This window comes from Lygodium microphyllum, chromosome 15 (assembly GCF_053477565.2).
Source record: "Lygodium microphyllum isolate KBCC chromosome 15, Lygodium_microphyllum_v1.1.10, whole genome shotgun sequence".
Lineage (NCBI taxonomy): Eukaryota > Viridiplantae > Streptophyta > Polypodiopsida > Schizaeales > Lygodiaceae > Lygodium > Lygodium microphyllum.
Window position 1 is genome coordinate 105471047 of NC_141149.1, and position 21676 is coordinate 105492722.

The 21676-nt window shown below is 43.7% G+C and overlaps 1 protein-coding gene across 1 annotated transcript in view; it reads left to right on the forward strand.

The window, feature by feature from the left end:
- MSH5 (MUTS-homolog 5) overlaps positions 1–21676 on the forward strand; it is a 271881-nt gene that overhangs the window by 115251 nt on the left and 134954 nt on the right. The gene's annotated exons all lie outside the window — the stretch shown is intronic.

Consider the following 21676-nt stretch of genomic DNA (forward strand, 5'->3'; position numbering starts at 1 on the left):
GCTTTTGCTTCTAATTCTCCCACAGGAGGTATTGCTTATATGTGCTTAGTTGTCCCAAATGTATTGCTAGTAAGGCAAGACCTCTGGTGAATTATGCCTTCTTGGGCATGCTTGACACAAGGTTTTGCTTCTTTTTATGGACCATTAATCCATAGTGAGTAGGCATGCTGTAAAGACAAGGGATCATGTGTATGATGATACAGTTGTCTGGGAAAAATATGTAGCACAAAGAAAAATAAAGAAAGGAAATTAACTAGTGGCTATGTGTAAAACATATAGCTCTATCTAGTAACAATGAGCTCCAGATGGTACCATCTCGTGTGGGTATGGAGAGCCCCCGAGCAATAATTCCCTGTATCTACCTATGAAGGTGTCGTCAGTGTCTATGTCGAGGCCTAGGACATTTGGATTGGCTAAGCTGAACAGTCTGATCAATCAGTACTCCTTGTTTGTGCGTGGACTGTGGCGGTGAGAGAGTCTCTCGTGTGGACTGGGGCTGTAATTGTACTGAAATCTCCTAAGTCTCCTTTGCAGAGAAGTCTATAAACTGTCTTTATAAAAGGCCTCAGTGTCCTGGAGCAGTTGTACTCTTGAGGTGCATGTCACATAGCCATCATATCTCAAGGAGAAAGAGGCCCAAGCATCGCTAATGAGTAAAATCCATGACTTTGGATAGTGGTCCAAATCCATCTCTAAAGAGACAGTGGAAATGGCCATGGATCTCATATACATTGAGCAGCGGCAGATATAATAATCCTCAGTCTCTGGCTCTAACAGACATATCTAGCATATGCCCTCCTCTGGTGGGATGGATCTCTATGTGCCAGTCTCAATCTCTAGCTGATGTGAGGAGGTGTGCAACTCGCCAATAGTACATCTGATTCCATGGGAAAGGTGGGTTTCCATGTATCTCCAGCGAACAATAAATCCATCATCTATAGTACAAAGGAAATGTTCGCGGTAGAAAGTCATCTTTGTCTGTAGCTCCTGCCTTGGCATCAACCATGTCTGCTTGATATCCAACTGGGTAAGATCCATCCAGATGATCTTGTGAATCCCTAACCTGCTCAAATCAAGAGATGGGGCATCAAGGGAGTACTGAAAGGGGGGTAACTTATCCATGCTAAAGCCATCAGCTCAAACCAGGCCGACATTTGTGCATACCAACTTGAAGTATCACCCTCTTTGGCAAGCTGCTTGGAGGACTCGAGAGTCAACTGTGCATATCTATGTTTGGGTAAGTCCCATAGGCTATGTATGTATGCGACTGATTGGGTGAGGGCTCTATCACAATCGGTGTAGCTTCTAGCTCAGCTTTGATGATCTTATGTGGAATCGAGGCCTTACATTTGATCATCCTGGATATCATGGACACTAGGGGTTTCTCCATCGACCTTCATTCGTCATAAGTGCGCCCTGATCTGCTACGGTGGTCAAGATTGGGTCCCCATATCTGTACTCCATACACTAGTGCGGATGTGACCAGTGTATTGAAGAGCCATAGCTTGGTGTGGGTTTCTTGGAATTGCACCTGTGAGCACATCCTCTCCAAACCACCTAGTGCTGTGTATCCACGAGTCAGTCTAGTGTCTACTGCCTCTCACATGGAAAAGATGGGCCTTGTGAATAAGAATGCAAGGTATGTATAAGAGTCCACATACCCCAGCTCCTCAGGTCCATGTGTGTATTTGACCGCTTTGAGGTATGGGAGATCGTAGGGAGTCTTACTAGATGGCACATATGGAAGGCACGCTGTCAAGAGGTTTTTGGTAGGGAGAGCCTTTCAGTATAGGGGACTTTGGTAGAGCTCTGGACTTCCATCATCCACTCCCTCCACGGCCAATGGGACCAGGTGTAGGGCGAGTCTCGAGCTCGTCTCAAGAGCTCCGTTTTCACCTGCGCACTTGGGGCAGCCAGGACTTGTTCTTCATGATGCAGGCATGCAGCCCCAAATGGTGATACACTCCCCCCCCGGCTTCTTGCCCCCATCCCCGCCAGACCGCCTTGAGAGGCTTGTATACATGATGTATTTGTGACTTTGCATCAGCTCCAGCTAGTCTCTTGAGCATGAGCACTCCGTTGTATTCAGTTTTTCTGAGTAATATAATTAGCCATACTTTACTTGCAAAAAAAAAAATCCATCTGTCTGTCTGTCTCTAATTGTAGCTGGTGGGAGGAGGTATGTATCTAGCCAATAGCAGCTTGCATACCATGGGAGAGGTATGCGTCCATGTACTGTGGTTGAACAATGAATCCATGGAGAGGAGTAGAAAATGATCCCTGTAATGCTCCATCTTGGATCCTAGAGGGAGAGGTGGCTGGATCCAAGTTCTCCTTGTTTCCACTCTTAAAATGTCAGCCCTAATGACTGAATTCAGCTCAGGTCGGGTAAGGGGGAGTCTAGGGTAATCCAAACTATAGTCTAATGGGGGGAGCCGATTGATGTCTAGTCCATGTAGGCTTATCCATGTGTTAACAATCTTTCTCCTTTTCTTGTGTTAACTTTTTGGAAGAGGCCAATGCCAATCTAGAGTATCTATGACGTGGGAGCTCCCATATCCTGTGTATGAATGTCACTGCTTTGAAGAGTTTCATGGATGTTGCCCCTAGCTCCACTTTGATGATAGGGTGTGGTGTAGAGGCCTTACTCTTGATCATACGTGATATCATCATTATCAGTGGTCTCTCTATCCAATCCCAACCATCATAGTGTTCTCTCTTTGGGCTTGTGTGATTTGTGAGCAGGGTCAGTCGTCTATGGTATAAGCCGCAGCCCCATATTTCAGCTCCATACAAGAGGGTAGGAGTGACCAAGGTGTCAAACAACCATAATTTGGTGCGGGGCTCTTGAAATTGTACATGAGCACACTAACTCTCAAGGCCCCCAAGTGTTGGATAACCTCTTGCTAGTCGGGTTGTCCCTCTTAGTGAAAATCTCGGGCCAAAGAAGGTGACTCCCAAGTATACATATTCCCTTACATGCTCCATTGCATCCCCTCCGGATGTGAACTGATATATAGATTGGGTCACCCATGCTGCCGAGGTATTGAAAACCATCACTTTGGTTTTTCCAAGATTCACTATGAGGTCTTTATTTGTGCAAAAAGTGTGCAATGTATCCAAGTGTTGTTGCAAGCTCTCTAGTGAATTAGAGATAAGTACAATATCACCTGCATAAAGTAGTATTGATATCAATACTCCAACTAAGTTAGCTCCAGTCCCTTCTCCCCTATCAATGTATGTAGACACCTCATCTAAGACAAAAGAGCACAAGGACAGGCTAGCTTTAGATGTGGATACATCACTTTGGACCACATCCTCACACACAAAGCAATTGTTGAGGAAGGACGGGCTCAAGGCAAGAAGATCTATTGCTTTGCAGACTTTTGTAAGGCATTTGACATAGTACCTTGAACACATTTTGTGTAGAGACTACAAGAAATCGGTGTGCCAAAAGGTACGCAGTGGAGCATCTATGCATTATATGAGAAAGTGACACGTAGTATACGCACATCTAGAGGGATGTCTAAAAGAATTGACAGCACCATAGGAGTAAAACAAGGATGTCTGCTAGCCATATATCTTGGCCAGTGTGTGGCCAACCATGATGGTCATGTACTTACTAGGGATCAAAGGATCACCGGTTTTAAATAATGGAACTATAGATGGTTTGACGAACTCTTAGGGAATCCCTCACAAACAGCCCTATTGAACCTTTTGGCTAGTATGGGTGCTAGTATGTCACATGTATGTGAGAAGTGCTTTGCTACTAAACCATCCTCATCCTATGCCTTTCCATTCTGTAGTCTATAAATTGCTTCTCTTACCATCTTACTGGTGAAAAATGCCCATTGTTTTGGCCTACAGGCCTGCGGAGGCTGTATGGGTGTCTGTCCTTGTACATCATACAACTATCTTCCATAATGCAGCCAAGCATTAGGTGATGCAATCTGTATAGGGGGTTTCCTTTCATGAAACATTCTCCATGCCCTTTTACTGTCCCGCCCCAAGAATAGTTGATATATATTTGTCTCAAGATTTGCTAAGTAAGTACATTTCTTCTTCCATACAAGGCATTTGAAAGTGTCCTTGCTTGGTAGTGTATCTGAATGCCTAAAGCAATCTCCTTTTTTTAGCTGTGTGAGAGTGTCTGTGCATTCATCATCATGCCAACCACTTGGGGGGCTATAGAGGGTGGAGGTTTGCCTAATGATATGGTGTATGGGAATGCATACCAGCTGTTTCGGGAGGCTATAGAGTGTGGGGGTTTGTGTAATGATACGGTGTATGGGAATGCATATATAGCTGAAGTATGCAAAGCTTCCGCCAAGCCTCTTGTGCATCCTTCTAATGATTTGTCACAATCTAGCATTCATATCTTGTCATGCATAGAGCCGCTATATATATGTGAGGTCTCCAATGATTTGTCACAATCTAGCATTCATATCTTGTCATGCATAGAGCCACTATATATATGTGATGTCTCCTTTGCAAAGTGGTATCTTGGGTGCCTGGGGGGGGGGGGGGTGGTACGATAATGTATCTCTCATACATCCACAGTAGATTGAGAAGGTTAAGATGGCATGATTAGCTGCTATTCCGATGGGGCGCCCTGAGATCTCAAAGTTTCTAATGTCTGGTATCAATGTTGGTGAAACCATCAGGTAATCCACTGTACTTGCCCCTTGCTTGTGGTTCCAACATGTCAAAGTGTTTGATCCTGGCCAGCATGAGAGGCCATTGAAAATGACTAATGCATGTGCACTGCCCAAAGCTAGTAAGTGTGTTCCATAGGTGTTCATTTTTGTATCTGGGGACATCCTGTGTAGACCCACCTTGTCCATATCAATCTCCTTAAACGTGACATGATCTTGTATATAAAAGTCACTTTTTCTAGCCCTAGTTCGCGCATTGAAGTCCTTCTACTAATAGTACGTTTCCCAAGTTGGCACATTTCATGATAGCTTCGTCCAATACATCAAATGGTGATCCATCTTGTGGAGCATATCCTAAATTCACAGGGGGAAAATAGCATATAGCAATGAAAATATCATGTGGTCTTTTTGTGTGTATCCTGGCCCACATGTATTGTGCATCTTTGTCTTTTTGTGTCACTTGCAATACATCTTTGAGTTCTTCATAAAACAGTATGGCCATGCCTCCCGAACCCCTAGTGCTACCAGGCTTTCTAGCATATGGGCGGAATGCACTCTCGCATTTGTACCCATGGACATCTAGCAATTGACCCCCTTTACATTGATGTGTTTCTGTATACATGGCTATATCCATATTTTGAAAACTATCCTCAAAATATCCAACATTTAGGGGTAATGCTCCATTACAATTCCATACTGACATCTTGAGCGTCTCATAGGCCGCGCATTGTCATTGTGGCCGGCGTTCTGCAATAATCACCTTGCCGTACCTATACATTGCATATTTTCCTTTCGTGCCTCCAAAATCCTAGGCATGCTTGCCCTTCTATGTTCCAGTTGGGCAGGTGTCAAATCCTCATCAAGGTTTATCTTTTTCCGTTTTAGAGCCCCACGTTTTGTGAGGAAACTTCTCTTTTTTTTTTCCAAGAAAAGAGAACTCTATGAATAACACCTCGGAGAAAGTCCCCCTAAGGTAAATACAAAGTTCTCTTCTTTTCCAAACTCTCAAATCTCAGCATGAGGATACGCCCTCTCTTGCTTGTTGGGTCTCCCACACACCATGCATCTAAGATGGGTGTTTCCTTTACTCCCATTTTGCCACCTAGAGCAGTTGCATCTTCTTGTGGGGTTCCTTTCTCAGCCCATCCCACCACACAGATTCAGAGTGCCTGATTCTTTCGTCTTGCTTCTTCTTCTATGGTTGCATTCATCGATTCTATTTTTTTTGCATGTCCCCCTTTGTTCTTTTTTGCTACCTCAATCCATTCAGCATTTTCCTTAATGACATGTTCCACTGTTTCCATTTTCTTCCTTGCTCCTTCAACTACATCTGCCCATGTGTGCATGTCTTTCTTGAGGCATTCCATCTCCTTTTCTAGTTTTGGTGCATCCTGTGATGGCCTTTGTACATCAAGTTTCTCTTTATATGTTGCTTGGTCTTTCTTAAATGCATCTAACTCTGATTTAAGTTGAGCGATTTCTTCATCTTTGATGATTATGCAAGCGTTAGTATATTTCTTCCAGCTTTCCATTTCCGTTCTCCAAGTTGTATCCAGTTTTATCAAGTTGTCCATCATTTCAGCCTGTAATTCTGCCTTTATTTCATTTTATTTACCCTGTCCCCACTCACTAATGCATGTTTGCATGTGTTTTCATTTCTTGCTGTATTTTTTCATACATTGATGCATACATCTCTTTAATTTCAGCCTGCATGAAGGATTTCATGTCTTCCATGCTTCCCATGCCTGTTGTTTTCAATAATTTTGCAACCTTTGAGCATCTTTTAATGCTTGTTGGTGTGGGTGCATCGCATATGCATCTTTGGTAAGGGGGGGTTTGGAAGGGCTGTTCTTAATTCGGGGTAACACCCTCTTTTCTTAGGGATGTTGGTTCACCCATGTTTGCTACAACAGATTTTGTCTCAATGTGTGCACTTTTGCATTCACAGATGCAAGCTGTCACTGAGTTTGCAGCATTTGGTCACTTAGGGAGAGCATTTTGTCATTGTCTCTGCATTTGTCTCTGTATCAAGCAATCAATGTTGTCTGAGAGCATTTCATTACTATCTTAGAGCATTTCATCAGTCTTTGCATTTTCATCACCACCCAAAGAGAGAGAGAGAGATAGCAGGGTTGCATTCTCAATCACAGCTCATTCTCCAGGATAGTCTTAGTGAAACAAGCCTTCCTTTTGTGGATCGGTCGTAATTCCTTGATTACAACTTAGTTACAGCAGCAACATTTATTACAACTGAGAAATGCAATTTAAGTCGGAATCTTGGACAATGGACACCTTGTTGGCTCCCAAACCGGCGCCTCTTTTGGTATTTCTTTAACTTAATTGAAGAAGAAGTTGATGTACAATGAGATTTTCGCAATCCCTTTCGGTAATTCAACACCCCTTGCTATCCAAAATGAGGAGCAAGTCTTCAATTTGATTTGCCCTTGGATTTGCACAGTCAATTGGCCTTCACCCGCTTTGATAGAGATGGAAAGTGCCCTAAATTCATTGATTTGTTGGTCCCTCTGCTTGAATTTTACTGAAAATAGCTTCAGCCATATTGAATCCAAGTCTTGGAGCTTCCAATTTCGAGCATGCTTACCGAGGTTGCTACTAAACCCTAAATTTTGTTGTAGATTAGCGTTTAGAGAAGAGAAATCTGAAATTTCTCAGTCTTTGGCTATCTCAACGTTGTAATCTTCGGAGCAAGGCTGTAGAAAAACTGGGAGATAAGGGATAATGCTGAGGAGAGAAAATTCAGACTTTCTTCGTGAAGAACTGAAGAAAATCAATCATTTACTACTGCTGCCTTGTCTCATAAGCTTGTAGATGTTGTCGCCTTCTGTTGATTGGTCTTTTCCCACCCCTAGCTTCCTCAGAAGATCCTCCAATGGCTGCAGATCAGACTAGTAGTAGAAAATTAATGTAATAATTATTTTGGTGTCTAGAAAAATAATCTAACTAGCCAATAATTAAATTGGCTAGGCAACTTCAATTTGTTGAGTGTCTTTGCACCATCTTTGACCATCAGATTGGCATTATGTACCATTAAACGCCACTTCTTTAGTGTCACCAATTGACACTTATGGCCAAATAAATGACCCAGGCCAAGAATTGGCACTAAATACTACCAAGTACTTGTGCACCATAACTTATAGCAATTGTTACCTTTGACATCTCGTGATTTCCTCGGGTCTCGGGCTCGTAATTTTACTCTAACCCTAGTTACACCTCACATGTGCAATGTTTACTTAACCATGTGATTAAAAATTAATCCACATGTTAAGTGAGGTTTAAAAAATACATGTGTTCATGATAGCCCTCCCTCTTAAAATCCTTGCAATCGTTCTTGATTGGACTACCAGATGCATCAAAAGCAAAATAGAGGATCGGAATTGTCACAAGGTATCATAGTTAACACAATGTTGCACATTGCTGCTCAACCATTCCATATGCCCAACACATGTTGAAAATTACTAGCCAACATAACATAACATAAGACTCACAAAGAGTCTCAAAATATTGCCAGATTATCATTGACATGTCTATTTCTCATGAGCTCAACTCATCTGGAAAAACCAAACCATAGCATAGCATAAACCATGGCTCAAACATCAATGGCATCATAGCATATATTGCTATCAACAAAACCAACTGAATATCACTCAATATTAATGATCATACACTGAAAAGAAACATTTGTTAATCAGTCCTCCCCAATGATCATTCATCAATGCACAAGTACAGTTTCGGAGCTGCAGTGAAAATCATACCCATTTGCATACCAAACATAGTGACTAGTACACTGAATAGTGATCTTCGGGCAAACATACTGTCAGCTATACCTTGAATGTATGCTGAATACATCCGAGATCCAGTACATCTAGAGCTGTCCATCACTAAGGAGCAGAGGTGCTAGCTCCCTCACGAGCATCAGGTAATACTCTGGACCATTGCTTTGTTGAATCTGATTGAGCCCGAACTAAAGTTGGCTCTAATTGGAAAGCATCAAGGTAAAGCTGCAACAACTGAGGATGGTCTACCAAGTCATCCTCCTCCATCCATTTGGCATCCATTGGTGAATAATTGTGAAACTTTACCAAGTACCATTTGGAAATCTTACCCCTGATCTTCTGCTCTTTGTGTGCCAAAATCTGTTCCGATTTTCAATTTATTTTCAGATTTACCCTTTTTCTCAGCCTTGGCCTTAGTGACATGTGGCTTGGCTCACTATCTTGGAATCCTGTATCCTTTCCACGTAGCAATATGTCGGCTGTAGTAGCAGTTTTAGTTGAGACATGCTTGAAACAGTGGACTTAATGCAAAAATCCCGAATGCCCTTTGGGAAACCACAACTTCTCCACCTGCTCATGGAGGGGTACTAAGCGATAAGAAGTAACTGGCAGCAATGCATCCCAAAACTTCTTATTATACTGATCCAAGTTTTTGCAATCTTTGGAATGCAAGTGATTCCAAGGGGTCATAATGTCTACTTCAAAGGTACTTGTCAACCAATTTGAAGTAAATATTTTCTTCAACTGGAATTAAGTGGTAGGTGATTTCCCTTGAATAAGAAGTGTAGACCACCATTGCAATGCATTTTCCTTCAAAAATGTGGCTGCCTTGCGTATCTTAGATGCCTCTGTGAAGTTACCTCTAGAGCAGGCTGTAGGAAACTGCTGAATAAAAACAAGTGCTTTCAGTTTATCTTGTGCACCATTGAAAGGCTCAAACTTCACACTTTTTCCACCTTCATCATAGTCCTTTGGCTGACCTATGGGAGTCAAGTTATCATAAATAGGTTGTTGCAAAAAGGTGCATTTACTGTACTCACATGATAACCAATACTATTAGATGCTCCTACATGACTAGCACCAAATCCTTGTGCTCGAACAGTCCTTGGGGGTGCAGATACGTATCCTTATGGCCTGCTTTGTGCCCTAGGTATCGTGCCTATGCTGCTATACATGGGATTAGGCATTCCACTTGCATTACGCGAATACATTGGGTGTTGTGAGCCATGCATTCCCATATGCGGTGCCTATCCAACCGTAGCATGAAAAATGGTACCACCATCAAAGTATCCTTGCTGTCCCATGCTTGCATCTGCATAATTACCTTGCAGCCCATGTCTCCATGGATTGGCACTACCAAGTTGGACATGCATTTGCACTTGCTACCCCACGGGTACCAACTTTTTGTGCTTATCAGGCATTTTGGGCTCTTTCAAAGAAGGCTTAGCTTATCCCATATCACCACGTAAAGACATGCTTGTTGTAATTCATTGGTGAGAGCAATTTCAGCACTAATGCAATGGTCCCAAGCTCCAATCAAGTGCCATGGGTCTACCAATTCAAAGGATTTGATGGTATCTCGGCAATGGAACCATGAAATCAGCCTTCCTTCCATGGATGGGTGGTAATTTCTTGATTACAACTTAGTTACAATAGTAACATTTATTACAAAAATTGAGAAATGCAATTTAACTCACAATCTTGGACAATGGACACCCTATTGGTCCCAAAATTGGTGCCCCTTTTGGTATCTCTTTAACTTAATGGAAGAAGAAGTTGATGTACAGTGGGATTTTTCCAATCCCTTTCGGCATTCCAACTCCCCTTGTTATCCAAAATGAGGAGCAAGTCTTCAATTTGATTTGCCCCTTAAATTTAAATTGAATGAATGATGTAAACGAATATAAGAGTGTATAGAATGGCCAAGGGTAGAACAATGGATTCTCGGAGAGTGATGTCCGCTAGAGATGGATCCCAAGTGTTGTAAATACAAGTTGGATATGAGAGTGTGCTGAATAATGAGGGGTAGCAGGCTGGTTACCAAAACACAATAGTCAGAGGTTGAATCCTGGTAAGTGCAGTAGTGTACCACTAGAGAAGGCTGAAAACTAATAACCCGAGGCAAAGAATTGTTATGCTACAACGGGAGAGGTGTTTCTTGATGTAGACGTCTTGCGAGACAGCAAAATTGTAGGTACTATAGCAGTTGCTTGGTGGGAGACATGGCAGTAACCTGTTGCTTGGCACTAGATGTTGAAAATACAAGCTGATCAGGTGCTATGATAATGTAGTAGACGGGAACCTCCAAATAGCAAGGCGATGATTGAAAACAGGCCGCCTAGGGCTGGATAGTGATGGGATGCAGTCGTTGATGGCTGGATAGCAAATGGTAGGTGGCTGATGCCTGAAATCTGCATGGTAGAGTGAGAAACCTACACAAAAGGATCAGATTGAATGGTGGGCTGCTTGTCTATTTATAGATATTGAAGACTGTCCCAAAAATTAGGGTTTTGGGGGACCATTGAAACTCTCTCGAATTGCGCACCAAATTTGCAATTTTAATTAATTAAGCGTGTTTTGGGGTTGTTTAAAGACGATAATCAGTTGTAAAGTGTGTTTTAGCTCAACACCCCCTCTCAGGCCTAAAACTTAGCTAATGAGGGAAGGCTTGCAATGTTTATCCCAAGGTGTCCCACCCCAAAGAAGCTAGGGCATTGGACAAAGGATGCACATCGGCTGCCTAGTGGCCTAGCAAGATTACAGAGGCAATGGTTATCTTATTGAGGGAGTCCAAGCAGTTACCCTAGAGAGGACAAGGCATCGGAAAAAGGGTGCACGTAGGCTGCCTAATACCAAGCCCTACAAAGGCAGATAGACCCACATTGAATTTTTTTAAAAAAAGTTGTTTGAGTTGAAAGTTCTTGTTATGGGTGGCAATCATTTAAGTAGCAATGACCTAGAAGATGAGATTGGGAATGGTACACCTAACACATCACAAAACAGAAAAAGCTTACCCATCCACTTGAGGATGTTGATGACAAGGGAAAGGGGATAAAGTATGATGTGAAGAAAGATGGTGGTGTAATCTCCCGTTGGAAATAGGTTAGGATCCATCTAGTAGTGCTCTACACAGTGGGATGCATAGTATCCTATATGCTGAAGAATGCTCATGTAGCAGGTGCCACTTAGATAGTGTCCCTTGTGGGAAAATTGTTCACTTTCCCAAGAGCCCTACTACAAAGATGATGAGATCATGCGATGCATAGGAGAAGGTACAGTAGGGGGGGCAGGGCGATGTCGAAGACAAGTGCCGAAACATATAGAATACCAAGAAGGGTGGGAGACCCCTCTCAACTTGGATGACAATAGCGAAGAAGAAAGATGAGTGTGAGAATGTTGGTCTTTGTGTGGTGTTGAGAACCATGTGGATGAAGATGATGAATCATTCCTATTGGAGGAGTGAGGATAGAAGACATCAGCATGATAGCATCAAGAGAGATGTTGCATGATCAATCATGGGAGGGAAAGCCTCCATGCTAGTAGAAGAGCAGAACTCCAAGTAGATAGAACTATGAAAGGAACAACGTGCAGCTCTTGTCTTGAGTTTAGGAAGGAATGTTGCAAATCTGTATGTTAGCTCTACACTGAAATACAAAACCCTACAAAAGAGATCACAATTTGCAAGCATAGAGGTGAGTAGTCAGATGCTCCAGAAAAAACAAAGCAAAGCTAAGTGCAATGCAATGAGTATGTAAGTATGCGATGGAAGTCTAAAAAAGGGAAAGGCCAAGTATGTGGCTATCATTGCATATAGTGAGGTGGGAAAGTAGTCCTAGAAGGTGCAGTGGATGACCTAGGAATGGATGTGTAAAGTGCAACAGGTGAGCCACTAGCAAACCAATCAGCTAATCCTTCAGGAGTAGTGAAGGAGATAGGCTGCTGAGGTTATCTGCATGTCACATGTTTAGTAGCCATTGGGATAGATGGAGTAGATGGTTCAATAGTGGGAATTGTAGCCCCACTAGACTGGCCAACCGGAGTGGAGGTAGTCGTAGCAGTTTGTAGTGGTTTTCTAGGTGGAAGCCCCTACTCTTTGGTACGATACTCCTCTTCCACATGGCCCGACCTATGATAGTGTGTACAAAACCTATTTTTCTTAGGAATTTGTTGCTAAAAAGATTGTATTTCTTTGGTCCATTGGAGAAAGAGATGCCACCCTTGTTTTGGCTTGCCTTTGCATCTTGCGAGTTCTTGCCACTATTGGGTTTTCCTCGTGAAGAAGAGTAAACCAATCCTTTCTCTTTTGAACGGATATGTGTGGACTTCTTGTGGACTTGATTGTGTAGTCTCATGTAACGCAAGAACTGGCACTCAAATTCATAGAAGGTCAATAATCTAGGTAGTGAGATAATGTGCTGAATAAAATGAAAGTATTTGTTGGGTAACTTGTTCAAAAAGAATGTGACTTGATCGTCATCTGACTTTGTGGAGTTAGTAGTAGAAACTTTGCTGATATTTGAATGCTCTACCATGGAAATTCAAAATTTTGTTGATGCCTTCACACCCTGTTTCAGCATAGCATATTTGATGCCTACCATGGAAATTCAAAATGTTGTTGATGCCTTCACACCCTGCTTCAGCATAGCATATTTGATTTTCTTCAAGAGTCAAGGGAGAGGGATAGGGTGCGTACCCATTGCCATGTGTCCAAGAAACAAAAATCTACACGCCCGTTGCCATGGAAGCTAGCATCACCAATTTTTGAGGCGGGCAATCTAGAGTTATCTCTAGTGTTGCTGGCACATTGATGTCACTAGCCATTCGCATTGGTTGGCACCAACAGTAACTTGATTTTCAGATTATCCTTTTCCTTAACAAAAAAATCTTGAAGCTCAAAATCAAGATTGATATGTCGAGTGCAATCTCAGGCCACATAGCAATCAATGAGAGGACTCCAATGCTCAAATGCTAGGGGAAAATGATGTAACTATGAGCAGAATTCAGAAAGAAATCCCTACATTAACTCACCATTGGACATAGCAATGCGGGCTCTCCATTGACGGATGTAATCAGGGTGAGCTAATTGAGAGTCTAGTACCAACAGTGAGGTCCCAAAGACCCTAAGATTCAAGCACTTGTTGCATGAAGTTTGACCAAGTGGTGAAAATTGACATGTTAAGACGAGTCTTATCCGTGAAGGCATTCTTAGCCATTGCAACATGAGTAGTAGTGCTAGGAGATAGACAAGGTTTGTAATGGGGCTAAGGTGGATAGGGGGGATAGGGTAGGGGAGTGGAGTGTACTTAGGAAAGAATCCCAGAGTGCCCACTATGCATACAAGAAGCGTGCACAACAGATCCAAATGTGGGCATGGGCGTATTGGGTATGGGCATGGTAACCATATGAGGAGCTGAGGGTGTTGGGATAGGGACATGTGGAGTAGAGGATGGAAATCCCTGTGTAGGAGTGACCCAAGGGATGTGTGACAATAGCCCATAAGTAGAGGATGGATATCCTTGCGTGTGAAAGGTTGTGTGGGGGGTTATGAGTATTCAGGGGTAGTGAGGGAGATGCCCATCATAGCCGTCCCAGAGTGTAAGGATGTGGTAAAGTGGGGGTAGGTGGAGGGTACAGTGTTAAAGTGTGGCATTCCTCCTAATGATGCACTAGGAGGTGTAGTGAATGGAGGGTAGGTAGATTGGTTGATGGAGAAAGAAAAAGTGCTAGGAGTAGAGATGGAAGATCCAAACCCTAGTGTGCTTTGAGCGGACGTAGAGCGTAATCCAAGATTTTGGAATAAAGATGTGAGTAGATCAGAATATGAAGAAGATAGTCATGGGATGGAAGGAAAGGGAGTTGAGAAGTGCGGTTTACTTGCACAAATGAAGTAGATGGTAGAGATATACCTAATGAAGGGTATATTGAAAACCTTATGGATCTTGCACACCAAAGGAGAAACAAAAGAGGTTTTTGGCTCAAATGACTTAAAAGGGTTATACAAATTTGACATAAGGCCTGGTTGTGACGAAGGAGATGGATCACTAGACGCGCCGAATGTTGTGGTCTCTCCAAGATCAGAGAGATGGTCAATCTCACCAATCAATCCAAATAGAGTAGTAGTACTCATTGGAGGGGTGTAAACCTAATTGTATGTGATGCACAAGCACTTCTAAAACTCTTCCTCTATAAGATGACCAAAACATAGAGAAGAAGATGGTAATAATGAAGGGCAGCACGCTAGTTGTTGGGTATTTGACTTACGCCTTACGCCTACGTGCATATGGGAGTGTCGGTGATCAGTAGGACACTGGGGCACTTTTTACTCTCGGTAGGAGAGGTTTTTTCCCCCAGACTTATGGTCTTATTGTCGTATGTACTTATGTGCTTATGTTACACACATTTGGGCACTTAGTGTGTGTCGGGTGTGAACACCCCCTACAACCCTAAGGTTTAAGGGTTGTACTTTGTACTTTCTGGTTACACTCATTCAGTCTATTCTCTTGGGTGTCGTGCTTCAACTCTGTCTCTCACTCTCACACTGTCTACTGAATCCCAGCTGTACCTCGATCCTCCCATCTCACATTTGGTATCAGAGCACAGCTCTGAACTCAGCTTCTGCCTGCAGTGTAACGCCAGTTCTGCTCCAGGCCGCCAGCGCACAGCTCCACGCAACCTGTCTCCAGCGCAACATTAGTCTCGTCTGACAGAGTCAACGTCAGCTCCACCCGCCAGCAGCACGCATCAGCCTGCTCGTCCGCCAGCGCACAGAGTGACGCTGCAGTCCGCCAACGCACAATTAGCTCGCATCTGTCACGTCAGCAGTAGGAGCCGTCGTTTGCCAACGTGCTATTCGTTGCTGCAGTCCACGTCAGCTAAGTGGCGCGCCCGACGACCTGCCACACAACACGCTCGACTGTTCGCCCGTCGTCCTATCCGTTAGACGTCAGCCAGTTCGCCCGCCAGCCGACCTGCCACACGACTGTCCTGCCCGCCGTTTGACACCTCCACGTCAGCTCTGCTCGCGACTGTTCGCCCGCCTGTCTGACTAGCACACGCCACTCTGCTCGCCAGCCTGCTCCACGTCAGTTGCATTTGAACTGCTGGTACAGTCACAGAAAGACTGTTTTGACAGAAATTTTGGCAAAAATTTTGGGGATTTTGAGATAACAGTGTTGCAGTGCATTGTTTGCACCTTGGGAAGCGTGCATTAAAAGACAGTTTTGTGACAGAGTACGCCCTTGCACATTAATTGCAGAAACGTGTTTGCTGCAATTTCTGAAAAATTGCAGGTTTCCAGTTCATACTGCTTTGACATTGCTCATTTTGTCTTTGGAAATTTGTCATCATGGCAAATGAGGGAGGTGATGTCTTTACGTATGTATCCAAGGAAGACAGATTGGATGGAAAAAACTATTCGCTTTGGTCATTCATGATGAAGAATGTATTAGTGGCCAAGAATTTATGGGATTATGTCAGTGGAGAGGAAACTCGACCGGGAGTTGTAGCTCCCGTTACTTCTTCTCCCCATGGCGCACGTGGACAACGGGGACCTCAGCCCGCTCCACCTCAGTCACTTCCTCCAAGAACTACAGCTCAAAAAGCTTGGGATACACGTGATGCACAGGCCTTATCGCTGATTGCTCTGGCAGTTCAGCGGTCCATCATACCTCATATCTGGTCGGCATCTTCTTCACGAGATGCATGGTTGACTTTGGAGCATATGTTTGCAGGAAAGAATGAGACTCGGATCTCTTTCTTGAAGAAAGAGTTGGAAACTCTGAAGATGCATGAAGGTGATTCTATGCAGCATTACTTAAATAAGATTCAGGACTTGAGGGAGCAGCTCATGAATGTAGATGAGTATTTTTCGGATGCACAGTTGATATCCACCACCTTGAATTCCTTACCTCCTTCGTACTTGTCTTTTCATACTGCATTGAAACTCACCATGAGGATTGCTGAGCACCCACTCACTTTTATTCAGCTGGTTAGTTTGCTTCTAGAGGAGGAGCAAACACGGAAAAATAGTGGTGTGGATGCTATAGTCTCTGAGCAGGCTTTTGTGGCAAGACAGAAAGGCAAAAACAGCAAGGTGAAAAATGCTCCACAGAGTTCTGGCACTTCGGGCACATCGCGGAATCAGACACAAGGGGGGACGCAAGCAAAAAAAGGAAAATGTCATTATTGTAAGAAGCCCGGCTACTATATCACTGAGTGTAGGAAACGTATTGCCAAAGAGAAGAAGAAGGAGTCAGGAATGTCTGTTTCTACTACTCCTTTCACTGCTAGTGAGTCCGCGTCCTTTGTTGTGGACAGGGACTATTGTTTTTTACTTGCAGTTATGACATCTCTTGGGCCGATAGAGCACTTAGCTCTACAGAGGATGCTGACACTTGGTTCTTTGACAGTGGTGCTTCTAGACATATTACATCTCGCAGAGATTTGTTTGCTTCAGTTAGTGCACCTCCCGTTGGGAAATCGGTACAGTGTGCCAATAATGCATCATACCTTGTTCGTGGTATTGGGGAGATTCAGCTCACAGCCATTGATGGCTCTATTCTCCGCCTGCAGGATGCTTTGTTTGTGCCTGGAATCAAGAAGAATTTGCTTTCTATTTCTTCTTTAGCACGTTGTGGTTTGCAGGTCACCTTTGATGATGACCGTTGCATGAATGCATGACTTTGGTCTTGACAGGATCTTTGTGTCATGGTTTATATGAGTTGGATGTTCTTTCAGTAGATCAGTCAGCATACTTATCATCCACTCTTACTCCTGCTATGATACAGGCGGAGTTATGGCATGCTCGTTTGGGGCATGTAAACTTTGGCAGCTTGATGCTTTTGCAGCGTACTCAGATGCTGGATGGCTTACCTCCCTTGGAGAGACCTCCTGAGCACTTATGCGAGGGATGCATTTTGGGAAAAATGCATCGGTTCTCCTTTCCTCGTGATGTTGCTTTCAGAGCAACAACCAGATTGCAGTTGGTGCATTCAGATGTTTGTGGGCCTATGCAGACCATGTCATTAGGCGGTTGTTATTATTTTGTGACATTCATTGATGACTTTACACGTTTTTGCTAGGTCTACTGTTTGAAAAAGAAGTCAGAAGTGTATGATGCATTTTTGGCTTTCAGTGCACTTGTTGAAAATCAGTCTGGATGCAAAATTAAGACTCTCTGTTCGGACCTAGGGGGGGAATACATGTCCTCTATGCTGAATTCTTTTTTGCAGCAGAAGGGCCTAGTCCATCAGTATACTACAGCTTATACTCCACAGCAGAATGGGGTAGCAGAGAGGAAGAATCGGTCACTCATGGAGATGGCCAGATGTATGCTGAAGGCAAAGAGCTTGCCTCATAGTTTTTGGATGGAAGCAGTCATGTGTGCTTGCCATATTTTGAACAGATGCCCTGCCAAAGCCTTGAAGACCATCACACCATTTGAGGCTTGGAACAGCCGTAAACCTTCTGTTGGTCACTTTCGTACCTTTGGGTGTCTTGCCTATGCCCATATTCCAGAGGTACTTAGAAAAAAATTGGACAACAAGGCTATTAAGTGCATTTTTATGGGATATAGCAATGAGAGCAAAGGCTATAGACTCTATGATCCCGTTACAAAGAAGGTTTTTGTCAGCAGGGATGTTGTTTTTTATGAAAAATCAGAATTATCCTTGGCTGGTTTGGATACATATCAGGTTGCCCGTGATGTTTTTGAAGGGCTGATGCCCATTACTTTTGGTGATTCAGCTGGAGGTTCAGAAAATGAACCTAATGTTCAGCCAGCTGCTCCTATGGAAAGTGCAGAAATTCAGCCATTGGCTGATCGGAATATTCAGCATCATGCTGAAACTGAAATTCAGCAAGAGCTTGCACACAGCCAGGATGCTAGACAGCTACCTAGATGGTATTTGCAGACTATGCAAGATAGTCCTTTGGATGCACCCATGGCTGGTCGTACTAGAAGGCAAACTCGTTTGCATGATTCAGCACATACCATGGAGTTTAGTATGGCAGCAAGTACTTTTGATAATGAAGAGCCTGAATGTTATGAGGATGCACAACAGAGTGTGCATTGGATGGCAGCAATGCAAGCTGAATTAGATTCTATTACTAAGAATCAAACTTGGGATTTGGTGTCCTTGCCATTTGGGAAGAAAGCCATTGGAACGAAATGGGTCTACAAATTGAAAAGAAAAGCAGATGGATCCATTGATAAATACAAGGCACGGCTGGTAGCTAAAAGTTACGCACAGAAAAAAGGCATTGATTATGAGGAGACATTTGCTCCTACTTTCCGTATGACGACCATCAGGTCTATGATTGCTTTGGCTGCACATTATGGTTGGATAGTGCATCAGCTAGATATCAAGAGTGCATTTTTACATGGGGAACTTCAGGAGGAAGTTTATGTATAGCAGCCCATTAGTTTTGCAGTTGAAGGCTCAGAACATTTGGTATGCAAGCTCAAAAAGGCACTATATGGTTTGAAACAAGCTCCTAGAGCTTGGTATGAAAAAATAGATGCTTTCTTGCTTGGTCAGGGGTTTCTAAACAGCTCATCTGAGTCTACCCTTTACGTATGTAAAGAAGGGGGATCTATGCTGATTTTATGTCTTTATGTTGATGACCTTTTGCTCACTGGAACACATGCTGATCAGATTTCAGCATTCAAACAAAATTTGCAGCAAACTTTTGACATGTCTGACTTGGAAGTTTTGCATTACTACTTGGGCATCCAGTTCATACATAATGCTCGAGGTATTGGGCTATCACAGTCAAGGTATATTGGGCAGCTTCTTGAGAAGTTTGGCTTACAGGATTGCAAGCCAGTTTGTACTCCCATGGAACCTGGACTGAAACTATCATTACATGATGACAGTGATTTGTTTGATATACATACATATGCTCCTACAGTTGGATGTCTTATCTATCTATGCAATACTAGGCCGGACATACAGTTTGCAGTTTCAGCTTTGAGCAGGTATATGCATCAGCCACGTATGTCACATTGGCAAGCTGTCAAGCGTGTTTTTCGCTACTTGCAGGGTACTCGTTCTCTTGGGTTGCTTTATGCCAAGGGGGGACCACTGTAGTTACATGCTTACAGTGATTCTGATTGGGCTGGTGATTATGATACACGTCACTCTACTAGTGGCAATTGTTTCTTTCTTGGCTCTTCTTGCATTTCTTGGCTTAGCAAGAAACAATTCACTGTTGCCACATCGTCATGTGAAGCTGAATACAAGGCAGCTTTCACTACCATAGTTGAATGCGTATGGCTTAGACGCTTGCTAGCTGATTTGGATGTATCTGTTACTGAGCCTACTCCTTTGTTCACTGACAGTCAGAGTGCCATTGCAGTGGCACGGAACCCAGTGTTTCATGCTTGTACGAAACACATTGAGATTCACTATCACTTTGTCAGAGAGAGGCTACATGCAGGTGATATCAGCCTTGTCTATTGTCCTACCACCAGTAATGTGGCAGACATCTTCACCAAAGCTCTTCCTGGTGACAAATGTGAAGCATTTTGAGATGCTTTAAATTTAATATCCTTTGGTGGCGGATGATCCTTGTACTCTTGATCACTCTTCACTCCAGGGGGGTTTGTTGGGTATTTGACTCACGCCTTACTTACGCCTACGCTCATATGGAAGTGTCGGTGATCAGTAGGACACTGGGGCACTTTTTACTCTCGGTAGGAGAGGTTTTTTCCCCCAGACTTATGGTCTTATTGTCGTATGTACTTATGTGCTTATGTTACACACATTTGGGCACTTTGTGTGTCGGGTGTGAACACCCCCTACAATCCTAAGGTTTAAGGGTTGTACTTTGTACTTTCTGGTTACACTCATTCAATCTATTCTCTTGGGTGTCGTGCTTCAACTCTGTCTCTCACTCTCACACTGTCTACTGAATCCCAGCTGTACCTCGATCCTCCCATCTCACACTAGTCACCAAAACATAGTAGTCGGAGGCTTAAATCTGGTAAATGCAGCAGTGTACCACGAGATGCGGAAAATGTGGACTGATCACGTGCTATGATGATGCAATAGATGGAGACCTCCAAACAGCAAGGCGATGGTTGAAAATAGGCCATCTAGGGCTGGATAGTGATGGACTACAATCGGAGTTAGATGGTAGGTGGCTAATGGCTAAAATATGTATGGTAGAGTGGGAAACTTGCACAAAATGATTAGGCTGAATGGTGGGCATCTTGGCTATTTATAGATGCTGAAGAAAGCCCAAAAAATTAGGGTTTTGGGGGACCACTGAAACTCTCTCGAACCATGCACCAAATTTACGTTTTTCATTAATTAAGCGTGTTTTGGGACTGTTTAAAGATGCTAATCAGTTGTAAAGCATGTTTTAGATCAACATCCCTCTCACACCCCAAACTTAGCTGAAAAGGGAAGGCCTACAATGTTTAACCCAAGGCGCCAATCCCAAAGTAGCCAGGGCATTAGACAAAGGGTGCACATCGGCTATCTAGTGGCCTACCAAGACTATAGAGGCGATGGTTATCTTACTGAGGGAGTCCAAGTTTCATCCCAAAGAGAAAAGGGCATTGGACAAAGGGTGCATGTTAGCTGCCCAATGGCCTCCCAAGCCCTACAAAGGCAGATGGAACCACATTGGACTTTAAAAAAGAATAATTATTGTTTGAGTTGAAAGCTCTTGTTATGGTGGTGGCCGATTAAGTAACAATGACCATGCATAGACTCCCCACCATCACGTCGCAAAGCTGCCCCCCTGTCGCGAGGTGCCAGTCCTCCCCCGCTCGCCCTACGCCAGCCCCGGCGCCCTCCCCCCCCCCCCCCCCCCCCCGCGGGTAGCAGAGCACCGTGATAGGTAGGTTCCCAACATAGATGTGCAATGGAAACCTCTACATTCTGCGAGTGCCCCCCAGTCAAACACCTTGCGCATCATCCTCTCTAAGGAACAGCTCTTAGCCGTCCGTGCCATAGAGTTGGAGTTGAAAGAAACATTGATCTTTGGTCAGGTCGCTGGACACTCCCCATTTGAGGGCCGAGCTGCAGGATTGGCTCCACTCCACATTGCGCATTGGCACAGCGCAGATCATGGAGGCAATCCTCATGGGCCGAGGGAACTTCATGGTTCGACTCAACTCTATGGATGCAGCTCTTGAGTTAGTGGAGAGCCTGCCCTATGCCTCCACGAAGGGGGTCATTTACATGGTTTCTTGGTATAGCGGCTTGACAGTGGAGA